The sequence below is a fragment of the Natrix helvetica genome, assembly GCF_964273705.1.
Source record: "Natrix helvetica genome assembly, chromosome: 4".
In the NCBI taxonomy this organism is placed as follows: Eukaryota; Metazoa; Chordata; class Lepidosauria; order Squamata; family Natricidae; genus Natrix; species Natrix helvetica.
In genome coordinates this window covers 4785851-4808446 of record NC_138550.1, presented here as the reverse complement: position 1 = coordinate 4808446, position 22596 = coordinate 4785851, and the positions used below count along the sequence as shown (strand labels likewise).

The 22596-nt window shown below is 44.2% G+C and overlaps 1 protein-coding gene across 4 annotated transcripts in view; it reads left to right on the top strand.

Annotated features, from left to right (window-relative positions):
* GAB2 (GRB2 associated binding protein 2) overlaps positions 1-22596 on the top strand; it is a 133755-nt gene that overhangs the window by 79569 nt on the left and 31590 nt on the right. The window lies entirely within an intron of this gene.

The window sequence follows — 22596 nt, the reverse complement described above, 5'->3', positions numbered from 1 at the left end:
GTATTTTGGGCCCAGGAGGACGGCGACAAATGAGGAAGTAGGAAGGTTGGACATCAACAGAACAAGGAATGAGGAAGTAGGAAGGTTGGACATCAACAGAACAAGGAAGAGTGGGAAGGGACCTTGGAGGTCTTCTAGTCCGACCCCCTGCTCAAGCAGGGAATCCTACACCATGGTTACCCAATCTCTTCTTAAAATCCTCCAGTTGTTGAAGCATCCACAACTTCTGGAGGCAAGCTGTTCCACTGGTTAATTGTTCTCACTGTCAGGAAATTTCTGCTTAAGTTCTAGGTTGCTTCTCTCCTCGGTTAGTTTCCACCCGTTGATTTTTGTCTTGCTTTGGAGAATAGCTTGACCCTGCCCCCTTCTTCTTTGTGGCAGCCCGTCAAATATGAGAAGGCTTCCATCATGTCATCCCTAATCCTTCTTTTCATTCAACTAGACCAGGGGTGTCCAAACTTGGGAACTTTAAGACTTGTGGACTTCAACTCCCAGAATTCCCCAGCTGGCTAGACCAGTGGTGGGCAACCTTTTTTTTCAACTGAGCCAAATCTCGCCAAAACCACGATTGAAATTTATTTTGAGAGCCGCATTTTTAAAACCGAAAATACATAGGATGGTACACTGATTTTAGTTTCAATAAGTTTTTATTGAGAATATTCTGCATGCAAGTATCCACATAGGTCGGGAGGATACAAATAACACAACTAATAAAACAAAAACTTTAGAAAGATATTATTTATCGATAACGTTAAATTCCGTAAAATTTGCCTTACAATGTAGAGAAAATTACATCCTGACAATGACTGACAAAGTCACAACCACTAATGTGAACATTGGCCTTGCATTTCCTTGGATAGTTTGAGTAAGTCAGGTTTGTATGTTGTTGTTTTTAATTTCATCTCTCTCTCCCACTTTTTCTTTCTTTCTCTCTCTCTCTCTGGCTCTTTGTCTCTCTCTCCCTCCCTCCCTCCCTCTCTGTCTCCCTCTGTCATTTTCTCTGGGTGTCTATCTGTCTGTCTGTCTCTCTGTATCTCTGTCTCTCTCTCCTCTCTCCCCCATCTGTCACTCTGTGTGTGTGTGTGTCTGTCTGTCTGTCTGTCTCTCACTCACTCTGTGTGTGTGTGTGTGTGTCTGTCTGTCTCTCTCCCCTCCCTTCCTCTCTCTCTGTCACTCTGTGTATGTGGATGTGTCTGTCTCTCACTCATTCACTTAATCACTCTGTGTGTGTCTCTCTCTCTGTCTGTCTATCTTTCTCTCCCTCCCTCCCCCTCTCTGTCTCTCTCTGTGTGTGTGTGTGTGTGTCTGTCAGTCTCTCTCTGATTCCCTCCCTCTCTCTGTTCCTCTCTCTGTCTGTCTGTCTCATTCACACACACAAACATACACACTGTGGTCACCTTGTTGAGTGTTCCAATCACATTTGAAACACTCAACAACTGGCCTGCATTTATGGTATTTTGCAGCATAGATCCTGCAAAATACCATAAATGCAGGCCAGTTGTTGAGTGTTTCAAATGTGATTGGAACACTCAACAAGGTGACCACAGTGTGTGTGTGTGTGTGAGAGTGAGACAGACAGACAGAGAGAGGAACAGAGAGAGGGAGTGAGAGAGGGAATCAGAGAGAGACTGACAGAGCTGTACGCGCGCGCCTGTTTTCCACGGCGTAGAGCAGCGGCGAGATTCTGCGCGGCGAGCGATGATTCTGGGGGCCATCAGTGGGGGGGCAGGGTCTCCCCTCGCGTTCCTCATCTTCCCGGATGGCCCCTGGAATCATCGCTCGCCACGCAGAATCTCGCCGCTGCTCCACGCCGTGGAAAACAGGCGCGTGCGCACAGCTTGGAAAATTACAGCCTGGGAGCAGCGGCGAGATTCTGCGTGGCGAGCGATGATTCCAGGGGCCATCCGGGAAGATGAGGAACGCGAGGGGAGACCCTGCCCCCCCACTGATGGCCCCCGGAATCATCGCTCGCCGCGCAGAATCTCGCCGCTGCTCCACGCCGTGGAAAACAGGCGCGCGCGTACAGCTCGGCAAATTACAGCCTGGGAGACTTGTCACTCGGCTTTTGCAGAAGCTTCCCTCCGAAGCCCGAGAGGAGGGAGGGGAGCGGGCGCCCGGCACACTGAAGAGCCGCATTAAAATGTGCAAAGAGCCGCATTTGGCTCGAGAGCCGCGGCTTGCCGACCACTGGGCTAGACACACCCATCAGAAGAATGAATCAGTGGAAGGACTTGCCTCCAGATGTTGTAAATGCTCCAACACTGGAGATTTTTAAGAACAACTTCTGGAGGCAAGACATTCATGAATGAGTTAATCAAAATAAGAGCTCGAAGGGACCTTGGAGGTCTTCTAGCCTGACCCCCTGCTCAAGCAGTAGACCGTAGACCATTTCAGACAAATGGTTGTCCAACATCTTCTTAAAGACTTCCAGTGTTGGGGCATTCACAACTTCTGGAGGCAAATTGTTCCACTGATTAATTGTTCTCACTGTCAGGAAATTTCTCCTTAGTTCTAGGTTGCTTCTCTCCTTGCTTAGTTTCTATCCATTGTTTCTTGTTTTGCCTCCTGGTGCTTTGGAAAATAAGTTGACCCCCTCGTCTTTGTGGCAACCCCTCAAATATTGGAAGGTGCTATCATATCGTCTCTAGTCCTCCTTTTCCTTAAACTAGACATTCCCAATTCCTGCAACCATTCTTTATGTTTTAGCCTCCAGTCCCCTAATCGTCTTTGTTGCTCTTCTCTACGCTCTTTCTAGTTTCAACATCTTTTTTTACATCGTGGCGACCAAAACTGGATGCAGTATTCCAAGGGTGGCCTTACCAAGGCCTTATAAAGTGGTATTTTCACTTGACTTCATCTTGATTCTTCTATCCCTCTGTTAATGCAGTGTGGGATTGCATTGGCTTTTTTGGCAGCTGAAGGCAGGACAAGAAATAACAGGTAGAACACCATTAAAAAGACAAGCAACCTAGAACTAAGGAAAAATTCCCTGACAGTTAGAACAATGAATCAGTGGAACAACGTTGCCTCCAGAAGATGTGGGTGCTCCATCACTTCTACATTTTCTACGATGTAGAAAAGATGTGGAGACTCTAGAAAGAGTGCAGAGAAGAGCAACAAAGATGATTAGGGGACTGGAGACTAAAACATATGAAGAACGGTTGCAGGAACTGGGGATGTTTAGCTTAAGAGAAAGAAGGACTAGGGGAGACATGATAGCAGTCTTCCAATATCTCAAGGGCTGCCACAAAGAAGAGGGAGTCAAACTATTCTCCAAGGCACCTGAGGGCAGAACAAGAAGCAATGGGTGGAAACTAATCAAGGAGAGAAGCAACTTAGAACTGAGCAGAAATTTCCTGACAGTTAGAACAATGAATCAGTGGAACAGCTTGCCTCCAGATGTTGTGAATGCTGCAACACTGGAAGCCTTTAAGAAGATGTTGGATAGCCATTTGTCTGAAACGGTATAGGGTTTCCTGCCTAGGCAGGGGGTTGGACTAGAAGACCTCCAAGGTCCCTTCCGACTCTGCTATTGTATTGTATTGTATTGTCTAGAATGGTATAGGGTTTCTTGCTTGAGCAGTGGGACGGACTACATGACCTCTGAGGTCCCTTCCAACCCTATGACTCTAGGATCCACCCATCTTAAAGCATGCTGGCTGGGGAACTTTGGGAGTTGAAGTCAGAGGGAGTTTCAACCTGGAGGAATATGGAGGAATTTTCGGATCCTGAATGATTAATCAATGGAACAGAAGTTGCCTTCAGAAGTTGTGGGTTCTTCATCCTTGGAGGTTTCTAAGAAGAGACTGGACTGCCATTTGTCTGGAATGGTGGAGAGTCTCCTGCTAGTGCAGGGGGTTGGACTAGAACAGCGGTCACTAACTGGTGGTCCGGGAGAAAATTTTGGTGGTCCACAGAAAAATTATTTGCATTTTTTATATTGCACTAAATCAGGGGTCCTCAAATTATGGCCCCTGGGCCGGATACGTGCAATAAACATTTGTGTTGCTGCAGAGTCTCCTCCTTCAGGGTCTTTTTGTGTGGGTCAGAGGGGGGCAGAAATTCTGACTTGGGGTCTGCTTCGGCCTCCTGGTGGGGGGCTTTGGGCGAAGGCTGGAGGGAAGAGCCGCTGGTGGGGAAGAGACGGAGGGCCTCGTTCCAGTGGGACTGCATCATGGCCTGGAACTGGCTGACCATCTCAGCCCGCTGAGCCTCCATGCGCCGGTACCTGGCCTTGCACTCCCCCAGGTCGTCCCTCTGCTTGGAAAGTCTATGCTCGTAGTCCTCAGTGAGGTGCTTCTGCTGAGCCTCCTTCTCGGCCAGATCCAATTTGAACTCAGCTGTTTTGCCAACTCTTTCTCCTGGGGGCTGCTTAGCTCCAACAACTGCTTCCTCTTGGGGCCCTAAGGAGCCCAGGCGGGCAGGTGAGAAGGGGCGGGGAGGGGAGGGGCAAGTAGAGGCTGGTGAGGCGCCCCTCGACGTGAGTGACATCAAGTTGGCCACGGCCACCCAGTCACATGACCACCTAGCCACGCCCACCCAGCCGGTCATTAGGCAGATCGTATTAGCGGTCTGCGGGATTTAAAATTATGAATTTAGTGGTCCCTGCGGTCCGAAAAGTTGGTGACCACTGGAGTAGAAGACCTCCAAGGTCCCTTCCTAACTTTGTAGTACATCATAATTAATTCTGTACATCATAATTAAAAATTGGAGGCGTTTCCTCTGAGCTGGGAATGTGTCGTGTTTGAAGGTTTTTGATGCTGTGCAAGAGAGAGAGGCCGTTTCCTATGCACTGTGGGCGGTAGCAGATTTCCCCAGGAACGATCCGATGTCCCCTGAATGAAATGTTTAATCCAGATGTTGGAGGGTTTTAAAGGTGGGAACGAGACTGTAAATCCTTTGGAGAGCAAACAGCGCCAATCCTTACATTTGCAAACTCACTCAAACATCCAAAACCGCAGGATCTAAAAAATAATTTGCTACTGAGGTTTCATCGCACAATACGGACTTTTTATTTTTATTTTGAGGGGGGAGGGGGCAGAGGCAGGAAATGGGGTGAGATGGCCAAAAGCGAACACAATCCTGGGTTGTATAAACCGAGGCGTAGAAACAAAATTATGTGAACTCTTAGCATCACTTTAGAAAGCCTTTAGTAAGGCCACACCTGGAATACTGCATTCTATTTGGTCACCACATTACAAAAAAGATGTTGAGACTTTGGGAAAAGTGCAGAGAAGAGCAACTAAGAGGATCAAAGGCCTGGAGACAAAAACATATGAAGAAAAACGAAATGCACAGGTACAGTATAGGTGGCACCTCGCTCAATAGTAGTAACTGTGAGAGGGATCTTGTAGTCTTAGTGGACAACCATTTAAATATGAGCCAGCCGTGGGCAGCAGCTGCCAAAAAGGCCAACACAGTTCTAGGCTGCATCAACAGAGGGATAGAATCAAGATCATGTGAAGGGTTAATGCCACTTTATAATGCCTTGGAAAGGCCACACTTGGAATATTGCATTCAGTTTTGGTCGCCATGATGTAAAAAAGATGTGGAGACTCTAGAAAGAGTGCAGAGAAGAGCAACAAAGATGATTAGGGGACTGGAGACTAAAACATATGAAGAACGGTTGCAGGAACTGGGTATGTCTAGCTTAAGAGAAAGAAGGACTAGGGGAGACATGATAGCAGTGTTCCAATATCTCAGGGGTTGCCACAAAGAGGGAGTCAAACTATTCTCCAAGGCACCTGAGGGTAGAACAAGAAGCAATGGGTGGAAACTAATCAAGGAGAGAAGCAACCTACAACTGAGGAGAAATTTCCTGACAGTTAGAACAATTATTCAATGGAAGAACTTGCCTCCAGAAGTTGTGAATGCCCCAACACTGGAAGTCTTTAAAAGGATGTTGGATAACCATTTGTCTGAAATGGTATATAGGGTTTCCTGCCTAGGCAGAAGACTTCCAAGGTCCCTTCCAACTCTGTTATTCTATTCTATTATAATCTATTCTATTCTATTCTATTCTATTCTATTCTATTCTATTCTATTCTATTCTATTCTATTCTAATAGTTGCAGGATTTGGGTATAGCCAGGCTAGAGAAGATAAGGACTGGATGTGGGGGACATGATAGCAGTCTCCCAGTATTTGAGAGGCTGCCACAAAGAGGAGGGGGGTCAACCTATTCTCCAAAGCATCTAAAGGCAGGAAAAGAAACAATGGATGGAAACTAATCAAGGAGAGAGTCAACCTAGAACTAAGGAGAAACTTCCTAACAGTGAGGACAATTAAACAGCTTGCCTCCAGAAGTTGTGGGTACTTCCTCACTGAAGCATTTTAAGAAGAGACTGGACAGTCACTTGTCTGAAATAGTATAGGTCCTCCTGCATCAGCAGGGGGTTGGACTAGACGACCTCCAAGGTCCCTTCCAGTCCTATTTTAATTCTGATCCTGATGGCTCTTGGAAACGTGGTCCGTTTGCTCTTACTCTGTGTTCATTGGTTGGTTTTTATTTCATTGCTGGAATTTAGTTATTTTGCTTCCAAAATCCAGCAGTGCTGCCCCGGGAGACGGCCGAAATTATTTATCTGTTTATTTATTCAAATCCTACAGCCGCCAACTCAACCAAACAACTCTGGATGGTTTAGCGTTCCAAAATTATCAAACATTTTAAACAATTTAAAAGACATTGAAACAATAAAAACATCCACAAAACAAATAAGTATAAACAGCAGCTGGGATGATTAATCAGCTATCGTTGCAGAATTGGGAATGTCTAGTCTAACGAAGAGAAGGGCTAGGGGTGACAGGATGACAGTCTTCCAATACTTTAGGGGCTGCCCCAAAGAAGAGGGGGATCAACCTAGTCTCTAAAGCACCTGAAGGCAGGACAAGAATTGATAGATGGAAACTAATCGAGGGAAGCAACCTAGAACTAAGGAGAAATTTCCTGACAGTGAGAACAATTAATCAGTGGAACAACTTGCCTCCAGAAATTGTGGAGGCTCCATCACTGGATATTTTTAAGAAGAAATTTAGACAGTTATTTGTCCAGAGTGGTAGGGTTCCCTGCTTGAGCAGGGGATTGGACTAGATGACCTCCAAGGTCCCTTCCAGTCCTGTGATTCTAGGAACCATCCGTGTTAAAGCATGCTCACTAGGGAAGCCTGGGAGATTCAACTTGGTAATATGGAGGAATTTTCGGACAATGAACCGTTAATCAGTGGAACGACTTGCCTCCAAAAGTTGTGGCTACTCCCAACACGGGACATTATAGAATAGAACAGAGAAGAGTAGAGTAGAGTAGAGTAGAGTAGAGTAGAGTAGAGTAGAGTAGAGTAGAGTAGAGTAGAGTAGACTAAGAAATCAGAATAGAATAGAATAGAACAGAGCAGAGCAGAACAGAATAGAATAGAGTAGAATAGAATAAGAAATCAGAATAGAATAGAATAGAATAGAATAGAATAGAACAGAGCAGAACAGAACAGAACAGAATAGAATAGAGTAGAATAGAATAAGAAATCAGAATAGAATAGAATAAACAGAGAAGAGTAAAGTAGAATAGAGTAGAATAGAATATAGAATAGAATAGAATAAGAAATCAGAATAGAATAGAATAAACAGAGTAGAGTAGAGTAGAAAATAGAATAGAATAGAATAGAATAGAGAATGGAATGGAATGGAATGGAAAGAATTGAATAGAGAAGAGTAAAGTAGAATAGAATAGAATAGAATAGAATAGAATAGAATAGAATAGAATAGAGAACGGAATGGAACAGAATAAAATAGAATAGGATAGAATAGAAAAGAGTAAAGTAGAGTAGAATAGAATAGAATAGAGAATGGAATGGAATGGAACAGAATAGAATAGAAAAGAAAAGAGTAGAGTAGAGTAGAATAGAATAGAATAGAATAGAATAGAATAGAATAAGAAATCAGAATAGAATAGAATAAACAGAGTAGAGTAGAGTAGAAAATAGAATAGAATAGAATAGAGAATGGAATGCAATGGAATGGAAAGAATTGAATAGAGAAGAGTAAAGTAGAATAGAATAGAATAGAATAGAATAGAATAGAGAACGGAATGGAACAGAATAAAATAGAATAGGATAGAATAGAAAAGAGTAAAGTAGAGTAGAATAGAATAGAATAGAATAGAGAATGGAATGGAATGGAACAGAATAGAATAGAATAGAATAGAATAGAATAGAATAGAATAGAAAAGAGTAGAGTAAAGTAGAGTAGAGTAGAGTAGAGTAGAATAGAATAGAATAGAATAGAATAGAATAGAATAGAATAGAATAGAATAGAATAGAGAGTGGAATGGAATGGAATAGAATAGAATAGAATTCTTTATTGGTCAAGAGTGATTGGACGCACAAGGAATCTGTCTTTGTCTTTTAAAGAAGAAACTAGATAGCTATTTGTACAGCATGGCATAGGGCTGTGATGGCGAACCTATGGCACACATGCCACAGGTGGCACGCCGAGCCATATCTGCCAGCACATGAGCCATCAGCTCCAACGTGCATGTGCGTGCCGGCCAGCTGATTTTCGGCCTTCCAGAGGGCTGGGGGAGGCCGTTTTCGCCCTCCCCATGCTTCAGGAAAGCCTCCGGAGCCTGGGGAGGGCAAAAAACTGGCCCAAGACACCTATCGGAAGTTTGTTTCCAAACTTCCAGTTGGCCCGTTGGGCCCCCCTTTTTCACCCTCAGCCCTGGAGGCTTTCCGGGAGCCTGGGCAGGGCGAAAACGTTCTCCTCTGGAGGAAATACCAAGCTCAACTTGGAGGCGAGCAATGTGGCGCGTGTGGGGACGGGGAGCATGACGGAGTTTGTGCATGCATGCACATGTGGGATGCCAACACGCATGTGCACCCTCGCATTTTTGGCACCCAAAAAGGTTCGCCCTCTCTGGTGTAGGGTCTCCTGCTTGAGCCGGAGGTTGGACTAGAAGATCTTCAAGGTTCCTTTCCAACTCTTGCCAATCTGTAAATCAGCTTGCAAAGCTTCCTACCGAAGCCTCCATTGCGGGCAGCCAAGAATGGCTGTCTGCTGTAGCCTTCGCGTTTCTGCCCAACTGTTTGCCGAAAGCCTCCCAGATCCGCAGCCCGGAAAGCATTACATACTGCAGGCGAGCCCAAGTACTTCCTTTCCATTGTGTTCAGCGCACCCTCCGCTTTCCTTTCCTGGCGCAGGCTCCTTCTTACAGCTTCGTACTTTCGTAAATTGTCAGAGGGCCCTGGGAGGGGTTGAGGGGATGGCTGGGTGGAGGGTTGAGCTGAGCAGGGCAAAGAAGGGAAAAGATCGGAAGGGCAAAGAATGAAGCAGGGGGGAGAGAGGGAGAAATGAAATTCAATGGTGAAAAAAGTAAGGTTCTACATATGGGCAAGAAAAACAAAATGCCCAGGTACAGTATAGGTGGCAAAAAGGCAAAGGTTCTCCTCGCACATCTGTGCTACCCGTTCCCGACTCTAGGGGGCGGTGCTCATCTCTGTTTCAAAGCCGAAGAGCCAGCGCTGTCCAAAGACGTCTCCGTGGTCATGTGGCCGGCATGACTCAACGCCGAAGGCGCACGGAATGCTGTTCTCTTCCCACCGAAGGTGGTTCCTATTTTTCTACTTGCATTTTTTACATGCTTTCGAACTGCTAGGTTGGCAGAAGCTGGGACAAGTCACGGGAGCTCACTCCGTTACGCAGAGCTGGGGATTCGAGCTGCTGAACTGCCAACTTTTCTGATCGATAAGCTCAGCATCTTAGCCACTGAGCCACTGTGTCCCATATAGGAACTGGGTGTGTCTAGTTTAATGAAAAGAAGGACCAGAGGTGATATGATAGGCGTGACATGGAAGCTCCATAAATGTGAAAATGAGGGTGTATCTTCTAAGGAGCAGAGGCCTTATCTATGGAGAACCAATAGAAGAGAATGTTTGTAGTTCAAGGTTGAATGGTGGGATCTTTGGTACTCTCCCAGCTGGGTCATTTTCTTGTAGACGTTTCATTACCTAACTAGGTAACATCATCAGTGCTAGAAAGGAGTGGGTTTGAGAGTGGATGGAGGAGGAGGAGGAGGAGGATTAAAAAAAATAACAGCATTTTTGCTTCAAGGATAGACGTGGGGTCCTTCATGCTCTCTCTGACTTTGGTTGTATTCTTACAGATGTCAGGGTTTCCACGGGTGCCCTAATTAAATCATGAGCCTCGAGCCAAGCTTCAAAAGAAATCCAGTTATTTATTAGGAGCCACATGTCTGCATGTACCCAGGTGAAGCCAGCTCTGACCCCACGTAATTTACGGCCCAATTATGACCCTGTTTCCCCACTCCTTCCCCCCCCCCCAGGGTGTTTCATAAATCACATTCTCCATTGAGTACTTTTGCCGAGCTGTAGAGATCACGCCCCTCCAGCTGCTGCGGGTAACCTGGGAGACAGCCTTGAGAAAGATATGTCTGGAATGTGCTTCTCTTTGTGGCTGCCGTGCTGCTCTGTTAGTTTTCCCCCCTCTTGCCTATGGCAACTCGAGAGCAGGCCAGGGATGCTTTGTGAGTTGACAACAGACCTTTCATTACCTAACTAGATAACATCATCAGTGCTAGAAAGGAGTGGATTTGAGAGTGGATGGAGGAGGAGGAGGATTTTAAAAAACAACAGCTCTTTTGCTTCAAGGATAGACATGGCATCCTTCATGCTCCCTCTGGCTTTGTTGTATTCTTGCAGACCTTCCATTACTTAACTAGGTAACATCATCAGTGCTAGAAGGAAGTATGGTTTTGCTTTCTGTTTTTACACAAGTGGCTTGTCCTGTCAGTCTTGGTGGGAGTGATCTCGGATCTTCCTTGATTAGGCCGTTGTTTACTGTTAGCTTGTTTTTCTGCATTGACAGGTCCTTGATTGGGATATTGTCCCATTCTTGATTGTTTGTCTAGTGTTAATTTTGTTCTTTTCTTCAGAAAATCAGGTGAATGGGTTGATTTGCTGGACAAAAAGTGTTTGGGGCTTTTAAATTCTCCCTTTTCAGTGGTATGCAATCTTTCCTCATTATCTATGGGGATTTCCACCTGGAAAATTCACTGTGCCCAATATTTATAGCTAGTCCTCGACTTACGACTATGATGGAGCCTGCCCATTGCGGTCCCAAGTGGCGGCTATGTAAAATTGGTGTTAAAGGAACACGGTGTGTCCTTGCACAACTGTGGTGGCTGCTTTACGGTCGCTGAGTTTATTTAACCACTACTACACCCCGTCCCGTCTCCCCCCAAATACCATAAAAAATCAGATTGTCGTCTTTCGTAGCTTTGTCCCAGAGTTTCCCCGAGACTCGGTCAGAAAGTTATTTCAAGAATCTTGTGCTGTTTGACTTTCGCTTTTAAAGCGTAAGCAGTTTTGTGAGAAGGAGTGCGCTTGAGACATACCAAAAGCATGATTAACTTTGCCTTGTTTTTCCCAGTTCTTTCTGTCAAAATGCAGGTTAAAATCTGTGGGGTCTCTGAGCTTGCTTGTTTTCTTGGAGACCTTTAATTAACCAGGATCAGTGCCAGAAGGGAGTGAGGTTCGAGGAGGAGGAGGAGGAGGAGGAGGAGGAGGAGGAGGAGGAGGAGGAGGAGGAGGAGGAGGAAGACTGTGGGTCCCTTGGTACTCTCTGAGCGTCCTTGTTTTCTTTCAGATGTTTCATTGTCACTGCGTTAAATGTTTGCTAGTTGAACTGAACTGAATAATTACTGAATAATTACTGATGAATTACTGATGAATTACTGCGCAGGTCATAAGCCCTTATCAGGAATGATTTAGTGCGCATGCTCATCACACATTCCAGAGGCTTCTTTTCTTTTGATCTTTGTCCGTCTGCCAGGAAGCTGGTAGATAAACTGTTTCTTGCCAAAATGTAACAATTAGATAGATTTGTTTTATTTCCTTATTTTGTTATTTTTGTATTAAAGCTTGTTTTTAATTAGAACTTGTTATTGGACTTCACTTTTGTTTCTTGAAGATATGCCTGTTTGGAAAAGCCGCGGTCTAAGCCTCACTAGTTCAGGGTGAAATTTTTCCCCTGACATTCATTACCCAACTAGGTAACATCATCAATGCTAGAAGGGAGTGCTGTTTGCTGACTTGGATTTACTCCCATGTCGAGCCTGTGAATAGGCTCCACCTGTTCTTCTGCCTCAGTGCTGTCTAGTTCCCTCTCTGCCTCCGATGCAGAGCCCTCATCCGAGCCTTCCCCAGACTCCAGGACTGGCCCAGGTTCCTGCCCAATTTCCTCACTGTCTGATTCTGCTGCCAGCTACACTGGCTGCAGCTGGCAAGTTACAACAGCTATTATTTATTTCCCAATCTTGTTTATGGCTCTAGATTTCAAACTTCTATCTCCACTTGACCCTACTAGCTTCTGAGCTGGGATTTACCCGGGAGAAAAAAACTCTCTTTAATAAGGAGAAGGTTATTTTAGATATCCTCACAATACAATCATGCCTACAGAGCCATGAATTTTCTGTTTGCTGTTCGCTTCGGGTGTTGGGGGAAATCCTTTTCAAATAAAGATAATCTGTGAAATTAAATTTTAAAATGAGGATACTGGGGAAAGAGTGCAGAGAAGAGCAACAAAGATGATGAGGGGGCTTGAGGCTAAAACATATGAAGAACGGTCGCAGGAACTGGGTAGGTCTACTCTGATGAAAAGAAAGACTACGAGTGACATGATAGCAACGTTCCAATATCTCAGGGGTTGCCACAAAGAAGAGGGAGTCAAGCTATTCTCCAAAGCACCTGAAATCTGGACAAGAAACAATGGGTGGGAACTAATCAAAGAGAGAAGCAACTTAGAACTAAGGAGAAATTTCCTGACAGTGAGAACAATTAATCAGTGGAACAACTTTCCTCCAGAAGTTGTGAATGCCCCAACACTGGAAGCTTTTAAGAAGATGTTAAATAACATATTTTAACGTCTGAAGTGATGTAGGGTTTCCTGCCTAAGCAGGGAGTTGGACTAGAAGACCTCCAAGGTCCCTTCCAGCTCTGTTCTCAATTGAATTGAAAACTCATAGACTTTCTTTGAGTAAATTGCAATAATACACTGTTAACTGAGTTCTTTGAGGGGTGGCATGAATGCAGTCTTCCAATATTTAAGAGGCTGCCCCAAAGAAGAGGGAGTCAAGCTATTCTCCAAAGCCCCTGAAGGCAGGACAAGAAGCAATGGGTGGAAACTAATCATGGAAAGAAGCAACCTAGAACTAAGGAGAAATTTCCTAACAATAAGAACAATTAATTGGTGGAACAACTTGCCTCCAGAAGTTTTAAAAAGAGACTGGTCAGCCATGTGTCTGAAAAGATAGAGAGTCTCCGACTTGAGCAGGGGGATTACCTCAATGGTCCTTTCCAACTCTTATTCTGTTATTTCTTTTGGGAACGTGCTTCAAACTTCCCAGGCTGAACAGACAGAGATATCCCAATGAAAAATCCTTTTCTCTGAATGTGGAAAAAACCATATACATACATACATACATACATACATACATACATACATACATACATATTGTGTCACAACCCCTGGTATGCCCAAATATGGGAGGGAACTCACTGCTCCCCCTTTCTGTCTTTCGGATCACTGCAGGAGACCATCCAGGCAGAAAACCATATTTTTAATGTTGCCTTTGTTACATTTGTGTTGTATTTGTGCTGATAAATAAATAAAGGGAGACTAGTATAGATCTATTTCAAGCTATTTAGCTCTCACCAGGTTCAAATCCCAGTAAGGGTATGGCTAGTTGATGATAGCTAAATAGCTTGAAATAGATCTATACTAGTCTCCCTTTATTTATTTATCAGCACAAATACAACATATATATATATATATTTAAAGTAGGGACTGCCCCAAAGTGAAACTGGCTTCCAGAATCTCTTCCTGTTGTTTAATCTTTTCCGAAACAGGTGCTTTGTGAGCTCAAAGGCGTAAAATATTTTCTAGCCTAGAGGAGTAACTTTTCACTTGAAACCTCTTCCCTTTGGCTAGCAGCTGGAAATTCTTTCTGTCTGCGGCTGTCCAGATGTGTTGGACCAGATGAGGAAAACAACGCAGAGGAGGAGTGGAGAACAGTAATAGGCCATCTCACCGAGCTTCCTTAAAGCGAGGGGTCTACGGTGCTCTCTGAGCTTGGCTGTTTTCTTGCAGACGTTTCATTACCCAACTAGGTAATGTCATCAGTGCTAGAAGGAGATGGGGCTTGCTCTCAAATTTATATTCCAATGGCCTGCCCTGTCAGTGTTGATGGTCTTAGGTTGGGCTGTTCACTGTTAATTTCTTTGGACTGGGGGTATTATTTACTTCTTGAGACTCTAGAAAGAGTGCAGAGAAGAGCAACCAAGAGGATTAAGAGACTCGAGGTTAAAACATACGATGAACGGTTGCAGGAACTGGGCATGGCTAATCTAGGGAAGAGAAGGACTTGGGGAGACAGGATAGCAGCCTTTCAATATTTGAGGGGCTGCTAGAGAGAGGAGGGGGTCAAGCTATTCTCCAAAGCACCCGAAGGCCAGACAAGGAATAATGGATGGAAACTGATCAAGGAGAAATTCAACTTGGAAATAAGGAGAACTTTTCTGACAGTGAGAAAAATCAACCCATGGAATAGAAGTTGCCTTTGGAAGTTGTGGGAGCTTCATCCCTGGAAGCTTTCAAGAAGAGACTGGACTGCCATCTGTCAGAAATGGTGTAGGGTCTCCTGCTTGAGCAGGGGGTTGGACTAGATGACCTACAAGGTCCCTTCCAACTCTGTTAATCTGTTAATTGTTGGTGTGATGTTAAGTCTGGTGTTAATCTTTGTTCCTTTGGGCATTGATTGCCTGTGGGGAAGTATTTTTGGTTTTTTGTTCCCTTTTTGTTTCTTGATTGTTCCACCCACCCACCCCCAGTTGACTTTGGTCGCAAAAAGGGATCTTGTGACTCCAGGACATTGCAACCATAGTGAATTCGAGCCCGTTGTGAAGGGTCTGAATTTGGGTCAAGTGACCCTGAGGATGCAGAAACAGTCCTAAGTGTAAAAGACGGCCCTAAGTCCCTTTTTTTCAATGCCGTGGTAACTTGGAACGGTCACTAAATGAATTGTTGTAAGTCAAGGACTACCTGGGGGTGTCATCTGACATTTTCAGCGCCACGTCTCTGCCTCCAGCCTGACTCCAAAACATCCAGCAAGAGGAAGGAAAACAATATTCCAGTAGGAAGGATTGAATTTATGAATTAAGTGAAAGCATTCCACAGCTGTGTTCCTTTTTATCCCCATCCAGATTGCATCTTGGGCCACAGCTGGAGTCTTGCAGCTTTCTGTCAAAGCGATACAGATGTTTTCGTGCCCACTGAGTCCTGCCCCCAATCCTCCACACATACACACCCCTGCCAGTAATTGCAAACAGAGCTAAAATCCATCTGGGGATGTTTTCTCCTGAACAGGGATTTTCCCTCTGACAGTCAATGCTGCAGAGAAACAGCCCTTCCGTAGAGTAAATTAGAATAACAGAATAACAGAACTGGAAGGGACCTTGGAGATCTTCTAGTCCAACCCCCTGCTCAAGCAGGAAACCCTATGCTATCTTAGACAAGTGGTTATCCAGTCTCTTCTTAAAAACTTCCAGAGTTGGAGCATTCACAACTTCTGGAGGCAAGTTGTTCCACCTATTAATTCCCAAAATGACAGAACTGGAAGGGACCTTGGAGGTCTTCTAGTCCAACCCCTTCTCAAGCAGAAAACCCAATATTATTTCAGACAAGTGGTTGTCCAATCTCAAGAACTTCCAGTGTTGGAGAATCCACAATTTCTGGAGTCAAGCTATTCCACTGATTAATTCCCAGAATGACAGAGTTGGAAGGGACCTTGGAGGTCTTCTAGACCAACCCCCTGCTCAAGCAGGAAATCCTATACTAGTTCAGACAAGTGGTTGTCCTGTCTCTTCTTGAAATCCTGCAGTGATGGAGTAACCACAACTTCTGGAGGCAAGTAGTTCCACTGATTAATTGTTCTAACTGTCAGGAAATTTCTCCTTAGTTCCAGGTTGCTTCTCTCCTTGATGAGTTTCCATCCATTGCTTCTTGTCCTGCCCTCAGGAGCTTTGGAGAACAGGCTGACCCCTTCTTCTTTGGGGCAGCCCTTCAAAGCCCCTCAAATACCAGCATTATAAAGTGTTAATACCACTTTATAATGCCTTGGTAAACCCACCCTTGGAATATTGCACTCAGTTTTGGTCGCCACGATGTAGAAAAGATGTGGAGACTCTGGAAAGAGTGCAGAGAAGAGCAACAAAGATGATTAGGGGACTGGAGACTAAAACATATGAAGAACGGTTGCAGGAACTGGGTATGTTTAGTTTAATAGAAAGAAGGACCAGGGGAGACATGATAGCAGTCTTCCAAAATCTCAGGGGTTGCCACAAAGAAGAGGGAGTCAAACTATTCTCCAAGGCACCTGAGGGTAGAACAAGAAACAATGGGTGGAAACTAATCAAGGAGAGAAGCAACTTAGAACAAAGGAGAAATTTGCTGACAGGGAGGACAATTAGCCAGTGGAACAGCTTCCCTCCAGAAGTTGTGAATGCCCCAACACTGGAAGTCTTTAAGAAGAGGTTGGATAGCCATTTGTCTGAAACAGTGTAGAGTTGTTGGACTAGAAGACCTCCAAGGTCCCTTCCAACTCTGCTATTGTATTATTGTATTATTGTAAATATAAGAGGACTGCTATTGTGTCACATGACCCTGGGACACTGCAACCATTATAAATGTCAACTGATTCACACTCTGATCTACATTTTGATCTTCGCTCACAGCTTGACAATAACAGGGACTGTGTGTGTGTGTGTGTGTTCAAGCATCCATTGGCACCGTGGGACATTGCTGGCATTCCAAGGACACACCGAGAAGATGTCCCAGGGTGGCTGGATGTTTCCCAATTTAATTTAATCGGGAGAGGGGGCGGTCTAGAAGCATTAAATATTATTATTATTATTATTATTATTATTATTATTATTATTATTATTATTATTATTATTATTATTAATATTAATATTAATATTAATATTAATATTAATATTAATATTAATATTAATATTAATATTATTAATTGTTGCCGTAATCAGGGCTTTTCCTGTCTTAATACAGGATTAGGATAAATAAATACGCGGGCAACACCAGGTTATCAGCTAGTAAATAGATACGGTACAGATAATAATAAAATCGTAGAAAGTACCTCCGAGCAACAAAATGTCAGGAATGTGTTTGAAGGGACACCTTTGAAGCATTAGCTAAAAAAACACCTGACGCCTTTGAATCAAAGGGATGAGTGGAACGGCATCACAAAGAGAACAGAGGAGGAAGATGAAGGAAATTCCACACTATTAGAGTAATGAAATGAACTGAAGCCATTCAGCCATTCATCGTTATCTGTTGTTGCTTTGGGTCTGAACCTCAGATAAGGCGTTTGTGGGGGTGTTACGTTGTTTGTTTGTTTGTTTGTTTGTTTGTTTGTTTGTTTGTTGGATTTATATGCCACCCTTCTCCCAAAGGACTCAGGGCATCGTACAACATTAAAAAAACAACAACCACATATTGCAAAAGTTAAAAAAGAAATTAGATAGAGTATCCAAAAACAAACCCAATTAATATGAACATTAACATTTTATTCCATTCCATCACATGATCCAATCAGGCACCGTCCAAAACTGGAGATGCCTCCCCGTCACACCCCTCCAGGTGCAGGGCAGGATGACCTTGGCTCTCTGAGAAAGGAATATTAAGACGTCCTTGACTCTCTGAGAAAGGAATGTTATTATGAGTATAGATCTCCCATACTCCATAGAATCCCCCCTCTCAGTTTCCCACAGCATTGAATGTGGCAGGCCTGAAGGCCCAATGCAAAAGATGGGCTTCCATCTCTGACAGGAAATCTCCTTCAGCGGCTGTAACGACGGATCTCGGAAGGCGACGTGGCTGGCGTGAATCGCCAAGGGGAGCTTGCTTCAAAATGGCGGTTGCGGTTTGGCTTTTTCTGTGTCAAAGAGTGTATGGTTTGTATAGGTCAGGGGTGTCCAAACTTGGGAACTTTAAGACTTGTGGACTTCAACTCCCAGAATTCCCCAGCTGGCTGGGGAATTCTGGGAGTTGAAGTCCACAAGTCTTAAAGTTCCCAAGTTTGGACACCCCTGGTATAGGTAGTCCTTGGCTCATGACCACAATTGAGCCCCAAATTCCCCTCGCTAAGCAAGACCATTGTTAAGTAGCTTTTGCCCATTTGTTACGGCCATGCTTGTCACCGTTGTAAAGTGAATTCCTGTGATTGTAAAGTTAGTAAGGCGGTCGTTAAATGAAGCTAGCCTTCCCTCATGGACCTGGCTTGTCGGAAACCTGCTGGGGGAAATTGCAAATTGGTTGTTCCTATGAAGCTAGGATGCTGCAGCCGTTATACCCATGTGCCAGTTGCCAAGTATCCAAATTTTGATCATATGACTGTGTGGGTTTGGTGGCGGTGGTGGGTCATGTGACTGGGTGGGCGTGGCTATGTAGTTATGCAACTGGGGGATCAAAAGATAGAAACTCACTTTAACGAACTCCTGCTGGAGCGGGGTTGGACTAGATGACCTCTAGATCCCTTCCAGCCCTGGATTATCCTCTGAAGCTGTGTCTAGTGCCAGGTTTGTAGTCCTTCCTTCCTCTCCTTATTCCCTCCCACCCTCCCCTTTCTTTCCCTTCCTTCCTTCCTTCCTTCCTTCCTTCCTTCCTTCCTTCCTTTTTATTTTTTTCTCAGCATCCCCTACCCCCCTGTTTTTGGCCTAGCAGGACTCAGGGAAGCCTGCTGGGAGCACAAACGGACCCCGCTCCCCGGCGTTTTGGAGAACCTGTAGTAAAAAAAATGCTTAAAGAATTTTAAAAAGATCAGCTGTGCGCCGTTTGATCGTAGGAACTTTTTTTAAAAAATTTTTTAGTATTTTTTACTACCGGTTCTGCAAACCAGTAGCATTTCTTACTATCGGTTCGGGCAAACCAGCGGAAACCAAACCAAACCAAACCAAACCAAACCAATACAATACAATACAATACAATAATACAATGCAATACAATCAATACAATACAATACAATACAATAATACAATGCAATACAATACAATACAATACAATACAATACAATACAATAATACAATACAATCAATACAATACAATACAATACAATACAATACAATACAATACAATACAATACAATACAATACAATAATACAATGCAATACAATCAATACAATACAATACAATAGCAGAGTTGGAAGGGAGCTTGGAGGTCTTCTAGTCCAACCCCCTGCCTAGGCAGGAAACCCTATACCGTTTCAGACAGATGGCTATCCAGCATCTTCTTAGACTTCCAGTGTTGGGGCATTCACAACTTCTGGAGGCAATTTCTGTTCCACTGATTAATTGTTCTCACTGCCAGGAAATTTCTCCTCAGTTCTAAGTTGCTTCTCTCCTTGATTACTTCTCTCCTTCTCACCTCATACATCTCTACGACCTATCCGCTCTCACAGGGAGTGACTCCTCCAGGTGCCATCCGCCAAGCAGTGCCAGCGGGTGATGCCTAGGAGTAGAGCCTTCTCTGTGATGGCCCCAACCCTCTGGAATGACCTCCCCTCCGATATTAGAACTACTAACCACCTCCGCTCCTTCCGACAGAAGCTTAAGACCCACCTGTTCCAATTAGCTGGCTTAGCCGATTTATAGCTCCATCTTTCACCTCCTGGCAAACATTTTATCGTGGAATTTTTAAGGGAATTTTAATCTTATTTGTTTTTTAATTAAATATGGTACAGTATATTTTCTACCTCCTCCGTTTACGTCTACGTTTATGTCTATGTTTATGTATATGTATTCTATTTTGATATGTATATGGTTTTTAATAATGACTGTACACCGTCCCGAGTCCTGTTTAGGAAAGGGCGCGGTTTAGAAATAAAAGCTGATTGATTGATTGATTGATTGATTAGTTTCCACCCATTGCTCCTTGTTCTACCCTCAGGTGCCTTGGAAAATAGTTTGACTCCCTCTTTTTTGCGGCAACCCCTGAGATATTGGAAGACTGCTATCATGTCTGCCCTGGTCCTTCTTTTCATCAAACTAGACATCCCCAGTTCCTGCAACCGTTCTTCATATGTTTTAATCTCCAGTCCCCTAATCCTCTTTGTTGCTCTTCTCTGCACTCTTTCTAGAGTCTCCACATCTTTTCTACACCGTGGCGACCAAAACTGAATGCAGTATTCCATTAGCATTTCACCCCTGCATTGGGGATGTGGAATGATTGTAAGTGTGAAAAGCGGCCGTAAGTCACTTTTTTCAGTAACTTCAAACAGTCACTAAACAAACTGTTGTGCCGAAGACTGCCTGTATGGGGTCTCCAGCTTGAGCAATGGGTTGGATCTCCTGAAGATTCCTTCCGACTCTGTTATTCTGAGGACTAGCTGCATGGGAAGATCTTTTTTTTTTAATTGTTACATTTCTCTCTCCAAAATTTTGCAGATTTCCTGCTTCCCCACCCTTAAGTCCTAAAAACCTGTATTCTGCAGAAGTTTCCTCCCTCTTCTGCCACCCCAGGCTTCAAAATTCCCCTTCGAGAAATTCAAAAGAAATCCTCAAGCACCCTGAGAATACGATTTTTTAAAAAAACCCAGACAACTCTTTCGTAAGAAAAAGGGAAGGAAATTTTTGATAAGGCATTTCAGTCCTGCCTTAACTGATTTCTGGAAATGATGTAGAGTCAAACTGTGGCTCTTTTACTCGCTGGCGTATTGCAGAACTCTTGACGCAAATCATTTGCAGCCAGATTGTGATCTAGACAAAGATAGGAGCCGGAGTTTGTGTTGAAAAACAACAACGGCACACGTTGTGCCGAAAGTGCTTCGTGCATTTGGAGGGAGTGGCCCAGAGTGGCTCAGAACCGCTTCTTATGACAGGAACTCCATTGACGTACGACCGTGGAGGAGCACAACATTTCCGCCGTTAAGTAAGGCAGTTATTGAGTGAGTTTTTTTCCGCCATTTGTCGATCTTTCTGGCCACAGTCGTTAAGTGAATCAACCCTTGCAGTCGTTGATTTAGTATAGGTAGTCCTCAACGTACGACCAAAATCAAGCCTGTTAAGGGTTGCGACGCGAGAACGAATAGTGGTGCTTTTGAACTTTGGAGAAGTTGGTTGGAGAAAATTCCCGAGAATACCTGGAAAACGAAGAAACAAACTGATGGATCATCAAAGAAATCTAGCCAGGATTCTCAGTCCAGAAGTGATGTTCAGCCAGTTCGGACCGGTTCTGCCGAACCGGTAGCTCCGACGATCAACTGACTCCACCCCCTGCCCTATCTTGTCTTTTATTTCCTGTTTTCTAGCTCATCTCAATCGCGCAGCAAAACTGATTCCTCCCCCACCTCCCCCTTTGTTCATTGCTGACTTGAAAGTTGTTGTTGTTGTTGTTGTTGTTGTTGTTGTTGTTGTTATTATTATTATTATTATTATTATTATTATTATTATTATTATTATTATTATTATTATTATTATTATTAAACTTCTAGACCGCCCCCTCTCCCCGAAGGGACTCGGGGCGGTGTACAGGTACAAATTTAAAAACCATACACTCGATAATATACATAACTAAAATTGAATTAAATATCCCCTGTACAAATTTATAACAATTAAGAGCTGAAACCTTAAAGCCAAACCATAAAATTTAAAAAATACAAACTGAGGAGGGAAAGCTGGAATTAGTCCAGGCCGGCTAGATGAAACAGGTGGGTTTTGAGTTTCCGGCGGAAGGAGCGGAGGTCCGTAGTCGTTCTAATGTCAGGGGGAAGGTCATTCCAGAGGGTCGGGCCCATCACAGAGAAGGCCCTTCCCCTGGGCGTCGCCCGCTGGCACAGCCTAGTGGACCGCACCCAGAGGAGTCCCTCTCTGTGTGAGCGAATCGGTCGAAGGGATGTATCTGAGCTTCTAAATGCTCCATTTTCAGCGTTGCGTGCAAGTGCTTTAGGCGAATCAAGCAGGCATGTGCAAAGCATGCGCTCACCGAACTGGTTGTTAAACTGGCACCATCCCACACTGTCTCACTCGTGTCCCAAATAACCAGGTTCCATTTATCCTAGTTTGGACACGTGATGTGAAAATGCAGTTTTCTGGAGAAGACGGCCCAGATGCCAAGAAAAGCGGAAGGAGACTCAATTATAGTTGGGTGGGGGCACGGTTGGAAGACCTGAAGGACCAGGCTGGGGACAAATCATACTGGAGAAGTTCTAGCTATGTGGTCCCTAATAAGAGTTGACAGCTGTTTGGTGGCACTTCATCACGCATCAGTCTATCCATCAAAGCAAAGACCCAAACTCCCTTGTTATAATGACCTGATGACACATAATCAATTAATGTTGGTTCTCTAGCTTTGTAGCTTCCAGATGGGACAGCTGTGATTTTAGCTGCCAGGGTTTCTGGACAGTGCCGGCATCTTAAATAATCGATGCTCGTCAGTCAATGCAAATAGCCAACTCCCAGAAGGAGAGCAAACCATCTCTTACCACCACTGATGATGTTACCTAGTTTGGTATTGAAATGC